This window comes from Haemorhous mexicanus, chromosome 6 (assembly GCF_027477595.1).
Source record: "Haemorhous mexicanus isolate bHaeMex1 chromosome 6, bHaeMex1.pri, whole genome shotgun sequence".
Taxonomy (NCBI): domain Eukaryota; kingdom Metazoa; phylum Chordata; class Aves; order Passeriformes; family Fringillidae; genus Haemorhous; species Haemorhous mexicanus.
The window spans coordinates 58,770,877-58,793,983 of record NC_082346.1 but is presented as its reverse complement, the minus strand read 5'-3'; the positions used below and the strand labels follow the sequence as shown (position 1 = coordinate 58,793,983).

Below are 23,107 nucleotides of genomic sequence, written 5' to 3'. Positions count from 1 at the left end.
CAGTGCTCTCAGTGCTCCTAGTAAAGTTTCTCAATTCTTTAAAAGCAGAAAAATACAGCAAATTAAAGGAATTTGAACAGAGCAATGAAAAGAAACAGCACCAGCACTCTGATTTTCGGGTAGTTTTCCTTCAGTGCTCTTTTATGGGAAAAGCAGAAGGGATTTGTACACAGAGACCAAGAGGGGCAAAAGCTGCATCTTGGCAGCAGCAGAGGTGAGGCAGTGTTGTCTCTTTTCCACACAAGAGTTCCAGACTCTTCTGTTTCATGGTATATCCTGCATGATATTCATCATTTATAGCCTGAGCAGTCCACTGGAGGGTATTGAAAGAGGTAGGACACCAAGCCAGATGAGAAAGAAGAGATGGTGAGCTACCATTGTTTCTCAAGTGGAAAAAAAAAAAAAAAAGATATTATTTAGGATGAGTTTAAGGGTTGTAATTTGATGTTTAGGAGAAAAGCTGCATTAAAACCAGAAAGATGAGGGAATATTCTTAATGATGTGCACTGGACTGTGCAATGAGCAGTGAGCATGAGGCAAGAAGAGCTTTGCTGGTTTGCATCACTCCAGGATCTGTGCTGTTACCAACAGTCTCTAGAGGTGGTAGCAGTAGTGAGGGAGGGGATGGAAGTGCTCTGGGGTAAAACAGAGTACTGTGGGTAAAACCAGTCCTGGAGTAAAACCAGATACTGTGCTAAGTCTCCTTACTCTGTCAAGCCATGCCTAATTAAACAGCAAAGAGGAGTTATCTGTTCTGCTGCTTTTAATATAAATGGGTGTCAGAGCTTTCTAGGTGGTCACAGCCTTACCCTGAGGAGGATGTGTTGTAATTGAATAACAGTTCTTCAGCACAGCATCGTGTCTGGGAAACAGATTCATCCTTGTTTTGGCTGTGATCCCTGCCCATGCTCTGGGAGCTCAGCAGAGGAGAGTCCAACACACACCAGCACATTCAGGTAAGATTCATGGCTTGGCATGGCATAAAATACAGCTAAAGCAAATGTTTTCAAAACTCTGCTCACTGCTTTCAAGCAAACTCTTGGGCAAGGCCACTGAGAAATTGTTAGTTACTGCTGCATGGTGCATTAAATCAGGAGGACCTACCATAAGCTCTGAGGTCTCCAACAGCAAATCAGCACAATGTGAATCATTGTGTTTTCTTTCTGGGCCATCAGGCACCACGAGGAAGAGTCTGAGTGTATTTTCTGCCTGTGGTAAGATGAATGATCTTTCATCTTGTTCATCTTCCCAGTATAATTTATGTTGGTTCAGAGCTGCTGGCTGCACTGCATGAATAAGATGCCATCTGAAACACTTTTGGTCAGTGCTCTTGGCACATGTGTGAGTGTGGGCTTTGTGATCTCCCCTGGCCTCTTGGTGGGTAAAAGGTCTCTGTCAGCAGGGGTAGTGCCAGCCATGTAAAGGTGCCCAGCACAGCCCCCAGGTATTGTCACTGCCTGTGGATGTGGCACAGAGTGAGGGGGGCTACACCAAAGATGGGACATGACACTACCTCAGTTAGAAGATTACAAATTTTGTGTGAGTGGGGAGAACCATTGCACTAATCACTGTGCAGGGAGGTAGTTTAGGGGTCCCAAGGGCTGCATTCAGCCCATTGATCAGTCCAATCTGTTAAAATACCACAGTAGGTATGAAGCTCAGCAGGAGATAAGCAATTAAGGCCATCTGTGACACCTCAAGTGAAGATCAGCAGTAGGCAGGTTGAAGACTCAGCCATTACAGGACTTAGCAGAGCTTTGGAAGGTAGGCTGTAGCTCTGCTAGTGAATTTCAAGCCTACTTTCCCAGTCAGGCTTAGCTGTCATTAAATTCTTGGATATATCTTAGGTTGATAGGGCCATAGGGTGACTTGCTGTCCAAGAAAGTGCTTGAGGGGGGTTTGGGTGGGATGTATGTGTTTTTTTAAGTTACTCCCTCTATTGCCATATTTTGCAAGGACCGTGCTTGGGATTGCAGCTTTCCTTCTGAGCAGAGTCCTTGGTGCTCAGCAGGAGTAAGCAATCACTACTGAGGAGCAGAGATGTTAAATGGAATAAAAAGCAGGGGAAGGCAGCACAAACAGAGAATGATGGTGAGACATGAAGTGGGAAAGTATCAGTTGGTCCAGGTATTAGAGCCAGGGATGTCCCACATCAGAGGTGAAGAAGCGAGAAGCAGCTGGAGGAGACCTGGTCTGGTAAGCTGTGACCTGAAATTCCTCCTCATTTCAGCTCTGAGATGGGCTCTCTGTTCCCTAATACTGCTGAGGGGGGTGGTGGAACCATCCCAGATGGCTCCCCCTGACTTCCCTTGCTCCTTGCCATTAATTGCTCACAGGGGCATGAACCTGGTTCTCCTCCTGCTGGTGATTACAGCCAAATCACAGCCAGATCCTGGAAAGAGCAGTGCTGTCCCTTGGGGTTTGGCCCAGCCTCTGCTCTGAGTCTGGCTGATCACTGTCCTTGATGATCTCACCATGATTTCTCATCCCTTGTTCAATTTCTGAGTAACTCAAGGAAGTGAATGTGAGGGCTGAGGGAATCTAGAACCACCAAGGGATTTTGGCAAGGGCACGTAGACACTTAGCAGAAATGTCTGCACTTCTCTGTAATGTACCAGTCACTGTTTTTTTAGAAGAGAAGGATGCTGAGAAATAGTTCCTGGAAGTGTTGCTTTCATTTGCTGTGAGTTAGGCAAATATCCTGAGAATAGGAATTGTATTATTTGTACAAGGAATATTCAAGGGGCTGAAGTGTTCAGTCACTTTAATTAGCCATGGGAGTGAACATCATCAGCTTTCTGTGGAAGAACAGCAGATTGTTGCCACTGTCTTTCTAAATACCTGTCCTGTTTTCCCCTTTGTATATTTCATTATAAAATAAAATATTAAAGCTTTAAAAACTCTTCATTAGCTAGCAGATGGTTTTGCAAGTTGCTTTAATGAGATGAAGAAAACTTTAATGGCAGACATTTAGAGTTGTGTTTAGACAGACTATTGCCATTGGAAAAATCTAGTGAATGTTTTCTCCATGTTTTTGACAGAACTTGGCACCAGATTATGTTTTAGGAAATAGAAGGGGATGATTTACACCAACCAGTTCCCTCCCAAGTGTGGTTCTACATCAGTGTAACATTGCTGAGTCCCACAGTCACGTGCTGATTTACAGAGGTGCAAGGAGGGGAGGAAAATATCATTAACTTGATGCAGCTCAGGAGAAATAGTACATTTCTTGTATATTCACCTCCTTCCCTTGCTGCAGTCAAGACATTTTTTGGGAAGCTTGGAGGCAGCCCCTTGACAGGCAGTGCAGCAGTGTGCCAACTCCCTCTGGACTTCCCTGGATGTCAGCACCAGCAGCATGTGGGGATGAGATAAATGAGGCTGGAGAGCACTGAGACCCTGTCCATGAAAACCTTGCCTTCTTATCCCACTCTTGCTAAATTTCCTGAGGCATAAGATGCTTGTGCTGAAAGCAGGTAGGAACATGGTTGACAAAAAACCCTTTCAAGGCCTTGATGGTTCTTCCAGTTCTGTATTTCTCTCTTGAGCAACCAGGGCCACCTTCTTAGGAGGTGTGAGCTGCCTTACAGGAATATGTTCACATCCACAACACCCAATCCATGACAAGAGGGGTTTTTATCCCTTCAAACATGTGAATTCTTGTTTGTGGTGGTGTGAGCAGCTGCTGGCTCTCAGACCTGCTTCCTCCCAGGGATGGTTTGGGCTGTGCAGGGTCTCAGCCTCAAGGGAGCAGGGAGAGAGGAGCGTGTGCTGATTCATTTGCAGAGCCAGAGGATCGACTGTCCATGCACATACTGAGAGATGAATCATGCTTCACAAAAGCAATAAAAATGCCTCCTAAATGAGTAATTGCCTGGCTACCTCCTTAGGCTGTCCAACCCTTTGTTCTCCCCTGGACTGCTGACCGTGTTACACCTGGCCAAGCTTCAGTGTCAGCTTTTTGCACTGCTGGGGACCTTTGTCCTTCAGGTTTTTCTAGATCTGGCTGATCCAATCTCAAATGCTTTTTTTTTTCAGATTTGGAAGAGCCTTACAGCTAAGCACAGGTCCTCAAGGAAAACCTTCCCCTTTCTCTCCAAATAGTGTGTGTAGGATCAACTAGACACCAGCAAGAAATAACATCTCTAATGTGTGTAGGAGCTCTAGTGATAGACTTGTTAGAAATGCCCTGACCAATGCATAGAAGGGAAAACAGGACTGTTTACTGGGTTATTAACACTCAGCAGAGGAGAATTTCTCTACTTATAAGCCCTGAGGAAAATAACAGTTGGTCTGAAAAGCCCTTTGAGCTTCAAAGACTTGTCATGAAGTTTCCTTCCTCAAAAAGCAGTTTCCCTGCCAGCTGCTCAGGAAGAGCTTGGGAAGTGGAGGGCAGGGTGAACAGCCTTTCAGGATCCCAGTAGTGAAGGGATGTATCAAGGGAAGCACCAGCTCATCTTCTCCCCTGCTTTGTGATAGTAATACCAAATAGGAAGCATTCCCTCTCATTTTGTCACCATCCCTACAGTCATTCCCATTAGCTCCTGAGCAGCTCTTTGGTAACACAGACCCTTGTCATGTTCTGCTGCTTTCTCTGCCCAACAGAGGGTATATCTGTGGAGCCCTGTCCTGAAACAAGGGTCACTTGTCAAGAGAAACACAATCCCTCCCTTTGCCAGGGACAGACAAGAAGCATCTCTGCCCCCTGCAGCAGATGCCCTACATGATGAGCCCTGGCATGCCGCCTTCAAGTGGCCACGGGGCTGATGAGCAGCAAATTGCCACCCACAGCTCTGTGATTCCTGCAGAATTCCAGTCAACCCACTCCTGACAGCTCTGCCAGGCTTGGCACTGCAGAGGTTGCAGTTTCCAACTCTCAGATTGCAGTGCTGGCTTGTGTGGTGGCCAAGGGGACAAAGGGGCAAGAAGGAGCCCTGCGTTCAGGTGGGTGAAGAAACACTTTTGCAGTTGGGAAGGTTTCCATGCCAGGGTGTTCTTGGGAAGAAGCAGATTTGTGTCTCCATGGTCACACAAGAACATACAGGGACTCACGTTCTTGCTCTGTTTTGCCTGTACACCATTGATGTGGCCCATTTATCTCACTGGCTTCCAAATTCACCATTCTGTGCTCTCAGGTGTGGCAGTGCCAGCCACACCCACGGATATACATATGGCAGTCTACTCTCTAGGAACATTTTCCTTCACTTAAAGCCATCCATCTTAGCTTGGGGATTCCTGGGCTGCCTCTTGCTCTCCACTGAATGTAAAGGAACTGCTGGTGAGTTGTTGGGACAGAGTGTCAATCTTGTAGGCACCAGGAATGAGGTGAGGAAATCCCATTCCCACCTGCCTCACCTTTCCATTATAGTCCTAATTGTTCTGAGGAAAGGAGAGGCTGGAGTGCCTCCCTTCTGCTATTAACCAGCCATCCTGTGCCACAAAACAAAACAAAAGAGCTTTTAATGTATAGCCAGGCTGACTAGTCATAGTAAAATGTTGCACCATAAATATCTCAGATTAATAATTTGTTTATTTTCCCTTCCACAATAGGCAGGGGGAGCATTCATGAGGCTGCTAAGAAATGCTCATTGCAGCTAAATTTGGCATTTAGAACATGCTCATGAGACAGGCATCACAAAAACTTTGTGAGGAATGAAGACAATGTGAAATGTCTGAAGCACATGCAGAATAAATTGCAGCTGGCCCGTTTGCCATGCACATTTATTGATGCTGCTTGCTGGCTTCTTCCTCTGGCAGTTCCCACACTGAAACTTTACTACTCGAGTTGTGTCACATCCTGGTGCCTGTGCTTGTTTAATGTGGGCTCCATCAGTGAAATCTGAAGTTCATGTGTGCCAAGTTAAGCCACATCCTGAATGCTGTGGGTCCCCTCCTGTCCCTTGGCTCACTGCTGTGGTGCTGGGTCCATGTGCTGCACCTTGGACTCATCAGAAGCCCTCCAGAGAGATCCCCAGGATGCTCTAATCCCTCCAGAAGCCACTGCTCCATCTGCCTCTGGAACTTTTTTTAAAATTATGCTTCACCTGAAAGATGTCATTGTTTTCAGGCACACCAGAGTGATGGAGAAGGGAAAGGGGAGTCAGTGCCCTTCCCTGGGGCAGGGGGTCACTGAAGGGCAGGACAGGTACCTGAGGCTCCAGGAGACACTTGCATCCCACAGAGAACAAGCTGTCCTCGTTTCAGTGGAGTAAAACAACAGGATGTCTCCTGACAGCAGGAAGGGACTGAGTTTCTGGGTAAAAGATAAAGTTTTCAGGTCCCCTGGGAGGCTTCAAAGCTGTGCTATGGGCACATGTGGGGAGGGTTCTCCTTTCCACAGTGAGGTGTGTCATGGGGTCAGCTGGCATGGGTGGCCTAAGGCACAGGGTAACTCCCAGGAATGAGGGAGATGGTTCCCATGGCAAGCTAGGGATGCCAGATGCCAATATTTTTTTATTTAATTACTCCCTGGATTTTACAAACAGATTTGTGATGGTGCTGCTTGACTAAACAAATGCTGTTATTGGCACTTTGCTTCACCTGGCTTGTGTGAGCCAAGCATGGTTGAAGGCACCTGTGTAACACTATAGCTGATCTCTCCCTGGAGCTGAGCAAACCTGTGAGCAGGGCTCCAGGGAGGGAACCCCAGTGCAACACCTTCCCAGGGTAATGGGGAGTTCCTGCGGGCTGTGACAGAGCTCTGACTGCAGGTTTGTGACAGGCCATCAGCAAAGTCAAGGAAAACAAAATAAGTTAATTTCCTCCTAAAACAGCTCTCTGGAAGAGCTGTGCCTGTGATGGTGAGGATGAGTTCCCTGCCACGTTTGTGACTGTGGAGAACAGAGGAAGGTGTGAACTGCCCTGGAATGTGGCAGACAGGTGCAGGAGCCCTGGCTCTGGCTGGATGGGCAGCATCCAAGTTAACCAAAGGTGTGAAAATCTGTGGGACACTCATCCCAGACCTTTGTTATCACATGGAAGCTCTCATCATCTTGTGCTTTCTTTTTACATGGCTGTTGGGATTTGAGACTTTTCCCTGCTGTTTAGGACTGCTCAGTTATATGGGGAAAACAGGACTCAGTTCTCTCAGGAAGGACAATTGGTCCCATCCAAGTTCTACAGTATGTTAATATTTCTTTTATGATTCATGTGTGCATTTGTTTATGAAGTGAACACATTAGAGCCTTGTCAAGACTGTCATCTGGGTCTCCCTTGACACATAACCCCAAACTTTGCCCCTGCAGCCAATGACCCTCATTCCAATATCCCCTCTCCTCCTTCCTCTCCTCCCCAGACATCCACATGGAGAACATTTTCTCCTTTGCTTCCCTCTGGGCATTTCAATTGCAGCATGCAGCATGCCTGGATTGACCCTGGGGCTCCTCAATGGTGCTGCAGAGCTGGGGCCTGGATGTGCTGCTGTGGGAGAGGAGTCCCAGTTTTCCAGCTCCTGTCCCAGGAGAGTCAGGCTAGGGAGGCTGCCAGGGAGAGATGCAGAAGTCCCAGGATGTTTCCTGCTGCTGGAGCATTCTCTTTTGTGCAGAAAGACAGCTGCTGTGTTTGCTGCCCCCAGCTAGAGCTGTTTGGATAGATACAGACTGCATTTCTAAATGGGCAGTTTTTATCCACTTTTTAACACTAAACTCAGGCCCAGGGCGAAGCTGCTGTAGAAATTCCCATGGGAATTAGTGCAGAGTCAGAGTGAGAGAGTCTTAAAGCTCCTTACAGTGTTTTCTAGAGCAGCAGTGGAAGGGCATGGTATGTCAGCCCTAAACTGAGATTTCCTGTAATTTGTCGGCTTTCACAATTATACAATTATTAAAATGAGAATTTTCTCCATGTTTTTCCTTTGCGTTTGCTGGATGCCATGAATCAGAAAGTGGCTGGAACAGTTATCTTGCTCCAATGTAATTTGATTCTCTTCCCCCAACCCCCTTAGTATTTGATGAGAAACCTTTGTATTTTCATGCTTTAATACAATCTGGCACATAATTACAAATGACTCATAGATAATCTTGGTCATGGAGCTCTCTGAAATTAGATGATAATTTAGACTGGAATTTCTGTAGAAAGAATGAAGGAAAAGACAATTATAATTATTCTAATCAAGATATCTTTTTCTTTGCCTGGGGTATTGCTCTGTGAACTGCCAGAAGCCTGAAAGTATTTAGACCATTTCTGCTGCTTGCTGTTTCCCAGGCAAACACTGCTGAGCACCTTGGAGCTGCCTTGCTGTGAAATTCCCAAAAATGCTCCTGACAGAGAGGAGAAGATGAGATGTGCAGGGACAGGACCACAGAGCTGAGAGCTGCTGGGGTTTGAGTGGGGCAGCCACTAAAAGGTTCTGGGTCAGGAGCTTTGTGCAAACCCTGGAGCATCCTGCTGGGAGGGACTGGATCCTGAGTGGCAGCAAGAAGGCATTTGGTGACATCCACCACTGATTCTCAGAGCAGCTGGCAGAAAGGAGGGCTGGGTGTTCCTGGTTGCATTCCTGGATCTTGTGCTTCTTCCCTTCCTCAGCTTTGGTGTTGGGTCAGGAGCTCCCAGCCACCTGCTGGGCTTTGGGCACAGTTCAACAAGGCCAAGTGCAAGGTCCTGCACGTGGGTCAGGACAATCCCAGGGACAAATTCAGTCTGGGCAGAGAGTGGACAGAGAGCAGCCCTGAGGAGAAGGACTTGGGGTCATGGTTGGCAAGAAGCTCACTGTGACCCAGCAGTGTGTGCTCCCAGCCCAGAAGGGCAAACATGAACTGGGCTGGATCGAGAGCAGTGTGGGCAGCAGGGTGAGGGGGGTTCTGCCTGTTCTGACCCTCTGCTCTGCTCTGCTCTGCTGAGACCCCCCCCTGCAGCACTGTGCCCAGCTCTGGAGTGCCCTGGCCTGGGTTGACTATCTGATGCTTTTATCCCCAATTGTCTTGTTCTGTTCATGCTGAATAATAAGTTTTGCACCTTTAAGACTTGTTCCAGAGAGTGAAGGGGGAGAGAAGACTCACACAGTTTGTTTTCAGACTCTGCACTCGCTCCTCCACTTTGCTGCTCCTGGACTGTGATGTCTGCGGATGGACAGATAGCAGGACAGAGCTCTCCTTTGTTTTAGTTAGTTTTAGCTGGCTGAGGCAAAGAAGTTCCCTGGGCTGTGGTTTTTTTCCCTTTTCTCTGGACCTGTTCAAACCTGCTCTGGCCTGGACACCCAGCAGAGCACCGGCAGCTCCACCTGAGGCCCACCGGGCCGGGCCTGGGCCGCGGCATTGCCAGCCCTGAGGGACTGATAAGGGACTGAGTGAGCTGAGCTGCAGCCCAAGGAGGGGACTTTCTGGGTTTGTTATCTCTTTTGGAGCAGCAAGGGGTTTTATTGTTTAATATTGTTTAGGTTTTATTGTTTAATAAACAGGTTTTTTCCCACTTTTCTCCAAGGAGGTATTTTCTCCCAGACCGGTTGAGGGGAGGGGCCGATTGAATCTGCTTTCCTAGAGGAGTCCCTTGGGGATTCTCTCCAAAATTTGCCCTGTACCAGGACATGCCCCAGCACAAGAAGGACATGGAGCTGCTGGAGCAAGTCCAGAGGAGAGCACAAAGATGCTCAGAGGGCTGAGGCACCTCTGCTGATGGAGACAGGCTGGGAGAGCTGGGACTGTCCAGCCTGCAGAAGAGAAGGCACTGAGCTGAGCTTACAGCACCCTAAAGGGGCTACAAGAGAACTGGAGAGGGACCTTTTACAAGGGCATCTTGATAGGACAAGGGGGAATGGATTTAAACTGAAAGATGACAGATTTAAAGCAGATATTGGGAAGAAATTCCTTACTGTGAGGGTGGTGAGGCCCTAGCACAGGGTGCCTACAGAAGCTGTGGATGCCCCATCCCTGCAAGTGTTCTCAGCCAGGCTGGATGGGGCTTGGAGCAACCTGGACAAGAGGAAGGTGTCCTGTCCATGGCAGGGGGTTTGGAACTATAAATGATCTTTATTTCCAGTCCAAACCATGCTGTGACTCTGTGATAGGACCACCTTGCACAACAGAAATTATGTCCGTATCCTCACTGCAGTGGCTTTTGCAGAAGGGATGTCTGGCCCATGGGATGCTGAGCAAGGGACAGTCACCATGAAGTGCAGCCCCAAAGGGGAAGAAGTTGGTTGTGTGAGAATGACCCTGGACTACCGGATCTCATGTCCTGGTCACTTCTGAGATGTGGCTGTTAATGAGAGCAGATTGATAGAAAAATAGAGCATTTATTGTAGGAGAGACTCAGAAGAGTGTGTCTTGTCTTACCCAGCAAAGGCAAAGAGGGGATCTGAGTTCAATCTAAAAATACTTCAAAGGGGCAGGCACCAGGGAAAATAGAAAGCAAAAAAACCCCAAGGTTGCATAAGAATAAATAAGAATAAATTAACCATGAAGTAATCTAGGCTGAAAACTGGAAGGTTTGTTGGTATTCTGGGGAGTTTCTCCTGGTTTTATGTTCTGTTTATTCAGGAGAGGGAGATAAAGGCTGCTCTCTCTGAATCCCAGAGGATGAGTCTGGAATGTAATGACCAACATGTTCATGCCAACATCTCTGACTGTCCTGCTGCTGATTGCTTCTGGCAGCAACATAAAATGAATGTGGTTATGAACGATCCTGGTTCCTGCCCTGCACCCCTGGTGGGTATCACCATCCCTCCATCCCACCTCCAGGGCTGCCTGGGGCTGGCTCCTGGAAGTGTCTTCAATGGGGTCAAGCACTGGTGATGCAAAACCTCTCCTGCTTAGAAACCAAGAGATGTTGGGCCAACAGAAAAGCCAATTAAAGTAAATGCATCAATGTCACAGGAAGAGGGATGTGATTACACTGATTTTCATGATCACTCTTGGCATTAATTAGATCAAATACTGGTTTTGCTCTGTGGTGGGTACAGGTTTCTCAGCCAGCTGTCCTCCAATGGAGCAGCAACCAGTCCCCACAGGGCCCATCCACCAGAGGAATGGGACCCCAGGTGGCTCCAGCCCCTGGGAGATGGAGGTCTCTGGCCTGCAGATCCCCTGCAGCACCCAGTCCATGGGCTGTACATGAGCTTTGCCTTGATTGTGGCCCCAGAGCAGGGGCAGGGCTGGAGGGGTGACCTGTGATAGCAATGAGCATGACTCCCACCCCTCACACTGTGGGTGCCAAGTGCTGCTTGCACACATGAAGCTGTGTGTTAACAGCTGAAATCTCACCTCCTTTTTTTCCCCCTGCACCTTTATAGCTCTTGGCTTTTCCCCTGCCATCTCTTTTCCCACCTACCACTTGCTAGCACACATCATATTGCAGCCTCACACCAATCACTCAGTGAAGAAAACCACTGATGGGGCCTGGGCAAAAGCCTCCCTAAAATGAACTTGACCTGTTTTGCATTTATTTCTTTTTCAAGCAAAAACTTTGCCTTGCTTCCTCAGTTTATGATGGCATTTCCAGGTATGTGCCAGGGTGCCATGGCAGCAGAACTGGCAAACAAAGGCAAGGTGAGATGCTGTGGATGGGCAAGGATAAAACTCAGGAATGCTAATGTGCTTTGGAAGCCACTCTGAGGCCAGGGAGGTGATAACACTCAGTTAATTCTGTTTGCCAAGCCACCATCTGATTTTGCAGCTGTGTCCCCAGCTTTGGTTCAAACCCTGCCAGCAGTGATATCCCAGCCAGAACTCTCCCTCCCTGTGCTGCCACAGGCTCTGAAAGGGATGAGGGCAAAGAGGCTTTGTTGGAATGAATGAAACAGGAGTTTCCCAACTTGTATTAAGATCCTCCACCCTAAATGAGGTTATCTTCCTTTTGTAGGAGCTCAGGTTCTTGGGGATAAGCCCTGACACCTGCAGTCTTGATGCACTGGGACAGCATCCTCCTGCTGTGCCAGCTCAGTTTGTGCCTGCAAAACAGTTAAGCCTGAATGTTTACTCCTGCTGTAGGATTATGCAGGCAGCAGTGTTATTCTGATGGAGCTCATCCCTCTACCCCCAGGAAAGCAGCCAGAGGAGGCTCAGATGGCTGGGGGAAGCATTTTATCCTTATTTTGCTATGATGCTGTGCTGCCAGCGAGTGGGACAGGACTGGCCTGGGGCTGGGCCAGCACAGAGGCTTGAGGAAACAAAACAGTGGTAGATTTCATGTTTTCCTCTGTATTTATGAACTGCACGCTCAGGGAAGGCTGTGAAGATGGAGGGGCTATCAGCTGTGCCATGAGGATGAGGTGTGGATGAGCTGGGATCCCTCGGGACACTGCTCTGCTGCAGCACCATTCCTCTGAGGAAAGGCTGAGAGAGTTGGGATTGTTCAGCCTCGAGGAGAGAAGGCTTTGGAGAGACCTTACAGTACCTTCCAGCACCTAAATAAGGGGAGCTGCAGAGGGACTTTTTACAAGGGCAGGGAGTGACAGAGCAAGGGAGAATGGCTTCAATCTGAGAGAAGATAAGTTTAGATTGGATAGCAGGAAGCAATTCTTTACTGTGAGGGTGGTGAGCCTGTGGAACAGGTTGCCCAGAAGAGCTGTGGATGCTGCATCTCTGGCAGTGTTCAAGGCCAGGCTGGATGTGACCCTGAGCAACCTGGTCTGGTGGAAGATGTCCCTGCACACAGCAGGGAGGTTGGCACTAGAAGAATCCTTAAGTTCCCTTCCAACACAAACCAATCTGTGATTCTCTGGTTCTATGGTTTTTATGTGCCTGCACACCCTCCTTAACTCAGCAACAGCACAAACAAACTGGAAAGCAGCTTGCAAGAGGAGGGCCTGCTCTGCCAGGGGTTTCTCAGGGCTGTCCTGCTTCCTGAAGCCTGTCAGAGCCAGGTTTAAGATCCTGTAGAAGTAGCAGGAGACTAAAGTCTCTGATAGATGCAAAAATAGCAAGATCAGAGAAAAATGCAATTGGATTTGGAGCAGCTGCTGGGAAACAGATTCTTTGCAATAAACTGAAATGCTCTTAGCACTTGATGTTTGTGCACTACAGAGAAAACATCCCTGCTACAGAAGGTTTATTTTAACTACAGAGGACACAACCTGTCAAACGAATGCACAGCTCCTGATTTGATCTAGTTCATTTTCATGTGTGTGTTTTTTCTGCTCCTTGGCAGCTCTTGTGGGGCTTGTTGAGGCTGATTTACTCGTGCTTTTGGAAGGTGGGCTTTATGGGAAGCCACAGCTTCTGATTCCCATGTGGAGATGCATTATCAGACAGGACGGAAGAATAAGCAGGGTGATGATGGATGCTCAGGTTTGCCAGCTGAGCTAAAACATTGAAGGGGAAAAAAAAACCCAAAGCTGTTCTAAACATTTTGTTTGATCTCAGTCCAGATATCTGATTTCACTTCAGAGAAACTGTGTATTTTTTCATATTTACCACACACACACACACCTGAAATGTAAGTTACATTTAATGCACACTTGCTCTAGTATTTATAGTAAGGCATCATGTGTAAACTTTTAAAACACTGCTTCACAAAGAAAAGTTAATTTAAAAAAAATTGCTAATACTGTAGTCAAACTCCCCTTTGTCAGCTCCCTTCTGCTTTAGCCAGCCTGACATGCATCTGTGAACTCTTTGGGTCTGTCTGAATCTGCATTTTCAATTGCATAAGCTCTGAACAAAGCATTTCCTTCCTGCACTGAGAAAGCTGCTCTGCATCCTCTGCCCCCAACACCACCAGATGCCCCTGCTCCTCTCATCCCTTTTGTTCTTGTCTGGGAAGTTTTTGCATCCCTCCTTTGGAGCAGCAGTATCAGAGTGTAAAATAAAAAAATCGCTGTTCTCTGTTGAAGCACTTGTGTTTTTGGGGTGCAGCTGGGGCCTTACAGTGCTCCCTGCTCCTGGCTGAGCTCACATCTCTGCAGGGATAACTTCTGCCTGTCCTCCTGATTCAGAAATCTCCTGATTTCTGAAGGAGAAAATTAATAGGCAGGGAGCCAACAGCTTTATGGAGGTGGGACTTTGTGACAGAAAGGGACTTTGGCAGTGCTGTGAAAGGAGAATTATTTCTATACAATTTAACATGAATCAATGTCTTTTGAAGATGAAAAAAAATCCACCACAACAAAACACCACCACCTGAGGACCAAAAAAAGGAAAATGTGTTTGCTTTTAGCATGGTGGTGGTACTGCTGTTCAGCAGTGGATACTGGAGACTGATGTTTTTGCTGCCCAGGCTGGAAGTGACCCACGTCTTCTCTGGTGGAGGGATCTGAGCACAAGCAGGGCTAGAGGGGTTGTGCAGGCATGGCTGAGCTGGGTGTAAGGCCCACTTGGCCCCAGACTGGCTCCCCTGTACTTTCACAGTTTGGTTTGAGAAGCTTTCTAGAGGAGTGGGAAAGGGGGGTGGACAGGTGGTCATCTCTTTCCTCTTTGTCTGAAGGCAGCTCCACTTCTTCTTCAGGAAACCTCCTCCATGTGTAGCTCTTCCCTCTGTGGGAAATGTAGGGGGATGTGCATGTGCTCAGCCCACCACACACAGATTTGGGGGTGAACTTGAGCAGCCTGGCAGCAGGGAATACATTTTGCCACTCTGTGGAACCAGCTCCATATTGTGCAGAAGAGAAATTCACCTGGTGGGCATCTTGCTCAGCCCTTCTGTTACCCTCAAATTAATCAGCTTTTCCTATGAAAATCCTACCCAGAACATGGCAAGCCAGGAATGAGGAAGTGATTGCTCATAGATATGTATCTAAATTGCTGAACTGATACCAACCCAATAACAAAAGTGATTTTGACTAATGCTCCTACTGCAGGCAGAAGCTCCAGCGCTTTGAGGAGCAGAGTAGCTCAGCCAGCAGGTACCTGACTGCAAAATTAATGGTTGATTCTCAGATCTGTATTTATTTTAAGGTGTCACCTTCATTTTGCTTTCCCCTGTACCTACCAGCTCGGGGATAACTGGGTGCAGAGGAGGTGACTCTCACTCAGGGAGCAAAGCCGTAACAGCCTCTTGCAGCATCATCCATGGACCTTGGAAAGAACCACGGAGGCACCTGGTCCTCAGGCCCCAGGAGCAGATGCTGAGGGATGAATTTCAGAGGGAAGGGATCATGGCTGGGCAGATACAGTATGTTCACAGGCAGAGAAAGATTTTCTTTTAAATTTGATTTATGATAAGTGGAGAAAGGGCGGGACTTCCCAAAGCAGCTAAGGGAATTAGGTGCCTGATTCCCATTGATTTCCCTCTGACAGAGATTAATGCACTGTTTTCCACTTTGCCATGTACCCAGATGTGTTGGCAGGGCAGGATAATATATCAATCAGTGAGTCATCTGTCTGCTTGCTAACTCCCATGAACGGCAGGAGGATATTTCACACTAGGCTCTGGGTCTGGCTTTTGTCTGCTAATCATATTTTGGGTCCTGTTGTGTTGGTTGTTTTTCCTTTTGGTGACTGCAAGGTGTGTTTGCAGGGGTTCCTGGGGCACTGCACCAACAGTGGGCAAGGCTGATCCGTGGAGTTGCTTTTTTCATGGGGTGAGGCAGCAGCAGGTTTCAGAGAAAGGAACATCTCGGGTTCATTTTCATTTCCTCAAATTCACGAGAATTGCAGGAAGAATAATTGGACTAAACGATATTTTCCAGCCACCTTAGGCACTTTGCTGAGGCTGCATTTGCATGACAGAGCTTTTCATTTTCCACCTTCTGATACTCAGCAGGAGAGGGACATTATTGTCACTAGAATATTCCCAATTCAGTGAAATTTGAGTGGGCTAATTAAATAATGTAAAAACCTTGCCAAAGCCCAACACTTTCGTGTGAAAGGAAACGGCATGGCGTCCCCTCTCTTTATTTAAATGGGAGGAGAGGAAATATGTGAGTCTAATGAACTCTATAAGTTCCTGTGGCTTTTTCTGAGCAAAGCAACCTTTAGCACTATTTGCATTATTAATATCCCAGATGGGCAAACTGGCTGATACTTGACACCAAATAAAAATCACATGGAAAAACTTTATTAACTTCTTCCTGTTGTCTTTGTGAGATTTCTCCTCAATCTCAGGGAGTGAACACCGCTCCTTGGAAATATGCTGGAAATGGTGAGCACTTTCTGTCTGTATTTCATATTCTGTTTGTTTAAGGACTGGAACTTTTGGCCTTGGAAGTTAATACCCAGCTCCCATTCATGACAGTTGACTTTGGATGAGGCACACGTTGCTCCAGGTCTTTCTAGAGAGAGATGTGAACGTCCATCTTGGCAGAAGGAAGCAACAAAACCTCTGTTCTCACCAGAGCAGTTTTTTGCTTTTTAGGGAAATCCAAAGTACTTGGACACTCCTCAGTGTCTCTGCCAGCTCTGCAAACCCTTTCTGCTCACCAGGTGCCTTTGTGAGACCAATGGTTTCTCCAGGGGGGAGCTCAGCTGGCCAGGTCTAGATGTGACAGAAACGGGGACATGTCAGGGTCAGATCACAAGGCCCTGCTCTGCCCTGACAATGACTGAGCACTGAATCTCTGACCTGGTCCAGGTTAAAGATATCCTTTTTGGATACATGGTCTTTTAATCCCAGGTTAAAACCAGATCAAACCTGGGGTAATTTCAGTGACTCTATTTGCAGCTGGAGCTGTGGGGTCTAATGGGAAGGAGGAACTTTGGAAACTAGATTTCAAAACTGGGGGCTTAATCTTCAGTTCACTCAATCCTCACTTCTGCAATTTTCCTCACCCCTCCTTCATTGTCTGGGTTGGAGAGTGTAAACCTCCTGTAAATCCAGGGGACTGGATGAGGTATCACAGGAGGGGCCTGTGGACTTGTGTGGAGCATTTAGAAACACTGCTATGTCCAGGTAGGAACTGTAAGAGAAACCTCAAGCAAGAATTTACAAATAGCTAATGGGGATCTCAAGATTTCCCAGAGGATAAATGCAGGATCATCCCACCCCCTGGTGTATTAGGTAACCCTATGGAGAAATTACGTCCCTGGCTATCCAGAGCTCTGGATTAGGAGCCTGGCAAGTTAGATTTGCACTAAGAAGATGCCTCATGGTTTGGTGGTTTGTTTTTTTTTCCTGTACAACATGTGAGATGTGGTGAGAAGAAATGCTTGAATTGTTCAGTGCCCAGATTGCTGTTACAAGTGAGTGCCTGAGGCTGAATGTTTCTGAGTGATTTCACTGTCCAGTCAGGACTGTTGATTCTGTTCCATCAGGTGCTGGCAGCTTGCTGGATGTGCTAAGAATTGCTGGGCTTTTAAAAGGCCTTTAATGTATAGTCTGTCCTTGCCAGTGCTCTGAGAAACTTTGTGAGGTTCCCAGAAGGTCAGACAAAGCTTGGAAATGTCGTGAAATATTTGTCCCAAAATCTTTGCTGGAATTAGAGCTGCTCTTCTGGTTTCAGGCCCTCTCCAAGAAGGCTCTGTAGCTGCCTGCCAGCCCCTCTGAAGTCCTTGGCTGGAAAGTGAGTGTGTGTGCTTGCTTTTAAATGAATGAATAACATTGTTAAAGCCAATAAGGACATCCATGTGCCTGGCACTTGGTTTGTTTAATGCTCTGCTTTCAGTTAGGGTTTGATGTTTTATCAGCCTCCCTTTGTGCTTCTGCAGACTCATCCCTGCTCCTGTGTCTGCACCAAGCCTCTGATGTCCGTGTGGGCATCCCTGGAGGGCTGTGCATCCCTCCCTGCCTCCCTCCCTCTCTCCACCAGCAGCAGGTCCCCCTCTGCCTTCCTTGCTGCAGGACATTTTGTGCAGTGCAAGGGAAGAGGGAGCATCACCCCTGCTGCCCCCCAGCTCCACTCAGTGACCACATTGTTGAGTTTGCTGAGATCTCCAGGACAAAGGAGGTATTGAGAATCTGACTCCTTGTTCTCAGAAGGCTGATTTATTATTTTATATTGTATTATATTTAAAAATGCCGTACTAAAATTATACTAAAGAAAGAGAAGGGATATGTCAGAAGGTTTGGCAAGAATGATAATGAAAGCTCGTGACTGACTCCTCAGAGTCTGACACAGCTGGCTGTGATTGGCCATTGAGTTAAAACAATTCACATGAAACCAATCAAACATGAACCTGTTGGTAAACAATCTCCAGACCACATTCCAAAGCAGCCAAGCACAGGAGAAGTGAATCAGATAATTCTTATTTACATTTTGCTCTGAGGCTTCTCAGCTTCCCAGGAGAAGAAATCCTGGAGAAGGGATTTTTCAGAAAATATGACAGTGACAACCACATCACTCAGAGAGCAGAGAAGGGATGATGGTGCAAACATGATCAGACAGGAGGTGATGAACTGAGGAGAAGCATTTTGAAAACTGCAGCAGCTGCAGGTTGAGCTGTGCATAAAATTTTGCAGGGATCCTGCTTCTGCCCTCTTCCTGAACCAGACAGTCATTTTGAAGAACCATATTATACCCTGCCATAGGTTACAGAAATTTCTTGACACCCTGTATGACCCAGGACTTTTTTTTTTTAAGAGTAAATGCATCACAAAAGGTGCAGAGGAGGTTGAGCAAATCAGCAATGCTGAAGTCCCTGCAACAGCAATTTCTTGTGTAATTCACCCCAGGAAGCTGCCTGTGCTGCAGAGGGGGCAAGAAAGCCCTTGCAGCCCCTGCCAGTCTGATCACTGGGCTCTGCAGACAAGTTTAACTCCAAGAGACTTGGAGGCTGAAGAAAAACTTTGTGTCCTAGAGCTGCCTTCTCTGCTGGGCCAGTTCTCATCCTCCCCTTTTATGTGCTGTCTGCTATTTTTATCTGGCACACAGGTTTGCTGAGTAAGAGTGCCCTCAGTCACTACTAATCAGCAGCCTCCCCAATCATGTCTGGATAAATAGAAGTGTAACATATGCCCCAAATGGCAGGAGAACTGGAAAACTTGGGTGACTAATCACTGTGAGAGGGTGCATCACAGCCACCAGAACCATTTCTGCTAAGCTCAGGCTAAAATCCCAGGGCAGATGCTATTTATGTTGTACAGCACTTCAGAGGCAGCCCTGCAAGAAAGCAGATAGAGATGAAGGTCAGAGCAGGCCTTTTAAACACGACATTAGTTAAATGGCTTTTCCTGCCTCAGCTGTCCTGCTCTGAGATTAGCCCAACTCCAAATGAGAAGGGTTTTTTTCCCTGTCACAGTAAATCCCATGCATATTTCTGTGCTGGCTCTGAGGCTGGGAGAGGCAGAGTTATCCTGTATATTTCCAAACAATTCCTCAAGCTGAGCACTTGGCTGTGAGATCCCTTCTGAAATAGTTAATGATTACAACATCTCCCCAAATTGCATCAGTCCTTTGATCTGCTTGGTGTTTGAAAAAACCCAGCAACTCATTTTCTAAATTGCTGTCAAGTCTTTAATTTTTTAGATACCTAAAGCTGACATGTGAACACACCCATGTCTATAGCATAACCTTGGCTTCTCTGAATTTATGAGAAGCTTGGCAAAATTTGAATGATTGAGTTGCTAAAATAACTTCCAGTGTAATTACCATGCATTGCCTTTCCAGGTACCAGGGAAATTGGATAATTGAAGTTCAGGTGATGGAGGTTGCATGGCTCTTTGTAAAACCATGGAGTGTCCACTGCAGCTCTTTGAAGAAACCTCATTAAAATCAACTGAGCAGCATATGAAAACACTGAGTGATTCATGGTTTGGGAATACTTCTGCTCTTCTGTGGCCATTTTTCTCTGATAGGCTGGCTGGAAAACTGGCTGGGTGCTCATGAATGAGGATTGGGTTGCAGAGGATGCTGCATTCAGTGCAGTCCGGGGATGCTGCAGTGACTGTCTGAGTGTTTGCACCTCCTGAGACTCTGCAGTGGCAGACACCAGACTCTGCATTTTCAAAGCAAGTGTAAACCCAGATTTAGCACCCTATGGGTTACAGATTTAATCCAGTATAACAGAGAGTAGCATGTGGCCCATACTTCAGAGCTATCACTAGTTCTCATGTAATAAAGCAGTGGCACAGACCTGAATGCCTCAGAAACCATCTTTTCCTGACTCTGACTCCACCCTGACAACTGTGTGCCACAAGAATGCCTGCACCCTGGGTTAAAATTGCACTTAGCAGCAGATAGGTTAACTCAGCACTTTCACAGCATTCAGAATTTGAGTGCCTTGTAAAGGCCTCCTTGTACCAAAACGAGCATGTCCTTGACCTACTGCTATTTACAGGGATTGCCAGATTATACATTTAGTTATTTTTTCCTATGCTGCCTTGAAGAGCTGGAGAAAGAACCATCTCTCCATCAGCTGAGAGAGGCACCCCACAGATCTTTGTTCCAGGCTCTCAGCACACTCAAGGAAATATTTCTGCGTCACCTGTGTTTGTTCCACACTTTTAACTTTTCTTTGGAAACAGAATTTCTAGAGGCTTTTTAAGGCATTTGAGACACTTGCCTGTGCCCAGCTTCCATATCCTGAGCAGAGCAAGGTGGGAGGCACAGGTGCTCCCTTTCACCATGTATCAGAGGACTGAAAGATCTTTTTTGGGTCAGAACAAAATAGGACGCCCACATGAACACAAGGGAACTGTGCAAATGCTGGATTTCTATTTTTTGTTCTTTGGCCAAAATGTGAAAGAATCTCAGGTTAGATCAATTCAAAGTAGATTTTTAAAAGTATTTTTGCAAGGTGAAATATTAAGCAAAATATTTTGTTTTACTGAGAACATAAAGTCTGACTGCTCTGGTACTTGACTCTGTTATTTTTTCATTATAAAGCTTGAAACAAAGCCATGTATTTCATGCCTGAATTTCCAAGAATTCCACTCCCCTCATTTTAATTTTTTTTTAATTTGGAACATACCCAAGAAGTTCAGTCCAAGCCAATAAAATCTGGCCATCTTAAGAAATTCATTTAAAAAAAAAAAAATATTTTTACACCTTAATATTTCTGGCTAGTTTTCCTGTGTGGAGCTCCCAATCTTACGCCCCCAAGTCTTGCCCTGGCACCATGCCCCATGTGAAAGCTGTGGGTGAGCTGACATTTGTGCTGTCAAGCGTGACTTTGGCTTGAAGAGCATCAGGTCCTTCAGGATGGTCTCCAGTGACAACTCAGGGCAGCTTCCCAGAGACCAGGAATTTTCTGAACAACAGAAGGACTAAAAAATGTTGGGAGGGACAAACTTTTAGGCTCTGATCTACATAACCATCAGAGTGACAAGCCTGTGTGTTGCTGTAGTACTGCATCTTATTTTGCCAGCCAAGTGCGATATCAGATCCAACTGGAAAAAATAAAAATAAAAATAGAAGAGCTCAAGTCCCAGCTCAGATAACAGTTGTGAAGTTGAATCAACTCAGCCCAAGCTAGGACAGCACTTAAATGTGTTCCCAGCCTTAGGAATGCACTTAAACTGGATCTAAGCATGGCCCTAAAAATGCTCATGTGTTTTCCAGAGCTCAGTTTGTTGCTGTCCCAAAGGTTCCCATAAAAGCTGTTGCCTCCCTGGGTAAAGAGAATGGGCCTAGTGCACAGTTCCCAGAAATGTAAAAACTACAGTTAAATAAAATGGCAATAATTGGATTTATGTCATCTAAATACTCTTTGGTGTGAAATCTCCCGTCTGTATGTGGGTGAAACAATTTCTTTCATCTTTGCATAAAACCAAGAAGTTATAAAAATGAGAAGGTATAAACATATCCTTCAGCAGCAAGTGTTGTACTGAATTGGCAATTCTTCTGCAGCTGAAGGGAAAAAGATGTTGAATATTACTATATTGTAGTGTACACATTAGTAGAATATTGTCCAAAAACAGCATTCACTGTTCTGCATTGAACAGAGGTATATATGCATTTAAATAGGCACATCATGGCTCGGGTTTATTGCACCAATATTTTATTTATCTATCACAAGCTTATTTTTACTGCTGACAAATATTTTCTGTGTAGTTGGAAATTCAAAAGAAATAATCACACACAGTCATTAATGTTTAAAGTCAGAGGATATTATTTAGTGTAGTGCTAGTTGTATTATATTATACATTATGCATTAAATACTTTTTGGTGGTACACTTATTAAATACAAATTGAGGCAAACCAATCCCTCAGTGGAAACAGACCTGCCAAATAACTATTTTCTTTTTACTTTCATTCTCACATACAAATGAAGATCTTTTGGATTTCAAAGCTGGTGCTGTTTTTACCCCCCTCTCTCAGCTTTCAGTGTGGATTTCTAGGGCTATAGGGACTTGTTAAGGAAAGATCAAACATAATATAGATATGTATTAATGCATGAAACAGATATATTTACCTCACTGGGGCATTGAGAATTAATTAGTCACTGATTAAAAAGTGGTGGAAAGTGAAAACCACTATCCAAGCACTCGATGCTGTTTTTCCTCTGAGCGTGCAGCTGGAGATGGAGCCAGTCAGAGGTGGTGCCATGGGACATGTCTGGGTGTGGGGGCAGCCCCAGCCCAGCCTGGCAGCCCTGGCTGTGCCCTGCACAGTCCATCTGATGGATCTGTGCCTTTCCTGCTTGGTGTGGACACTCCTGAAGAACCAGCCCGTGCCTGCAGCCTCTGGTGCTGCAGTGTTCCCAGAGCCTGGCCTGGAGGGGCTGCTCCAGCTCAGCCCGTGGAATGGCTGGGTTTGAAACAGGAGCAGCCCCAGGATCCCCCAGGCTGCTGGGATGCCTGGATCCTGGTCACACCAGGAGAAGAGTAGGAGCAGAGCAAACATGAGAAAGGGGCTCCCCCCAACACCCCCAGCTCGTACCAGGCACTTCCCAAGCCTCATTAACCACCCCCAGATTTATTTGCTGTAGGTATTGTTCATTCTTTCATTCTCCCCTTGAAGCCATCAGCATCCCCAAGGCAGTGCTGCAAGGAGCTCCCTGAGCTGTTTTAATTCCTTTTTTTTCTTGTTTGTTTCTTTGTGTTTTTTGTTTGGTTGGTCAGATTTTTTGGGCTTATTCTTCATTTGTGGGGTTTTTTTTTGGTTTTTTTTTTAGAAAGCCCTATTTTTGTTTGTTTTTAACCTGCCATCCACTGGTTTGATGCCATCTTGTTCCTGTGCTGTGGAAGGCAATGAGACATCAGTCCCTGCTCACCCTCTCCAGACTCCTGAGCTTTCAGAGCCTTATCACATCTCCCCTGTCATTCAACTCCCAACAAGAGTTGTGAGAGGCAAGACAAATCCTGCTTAGCTGTTTCCTGTGTGAGTTAATTTCCCTGAACTTTCCTCTAAGGACAAGGCCCATTG

At 46.4% G+C, this 23,107-nt stretch overlaps 1 long non-coding RNA gene across 1 annotated transcript in view; it reads left to right on the top strand.

The window, feature by feature from the left end:
- Positions 1–669: 669 nt before the first annotated feature.
- The window catches only part of LOC132328371 (uncharacterized), a 28,228-nt gene continuing 5,790 nt past the window's right edge, over positions 670–23,107 (top strand). Inside the window, exon 1 of the long non-coding RNA XR_009486763.1 lies at positions 670–956. This is a non-coding gene — a long non-coding RNA (uncharacterized LOC132328371). The remainder of the gene's footprint in view (positions 957–23,107) is intronic.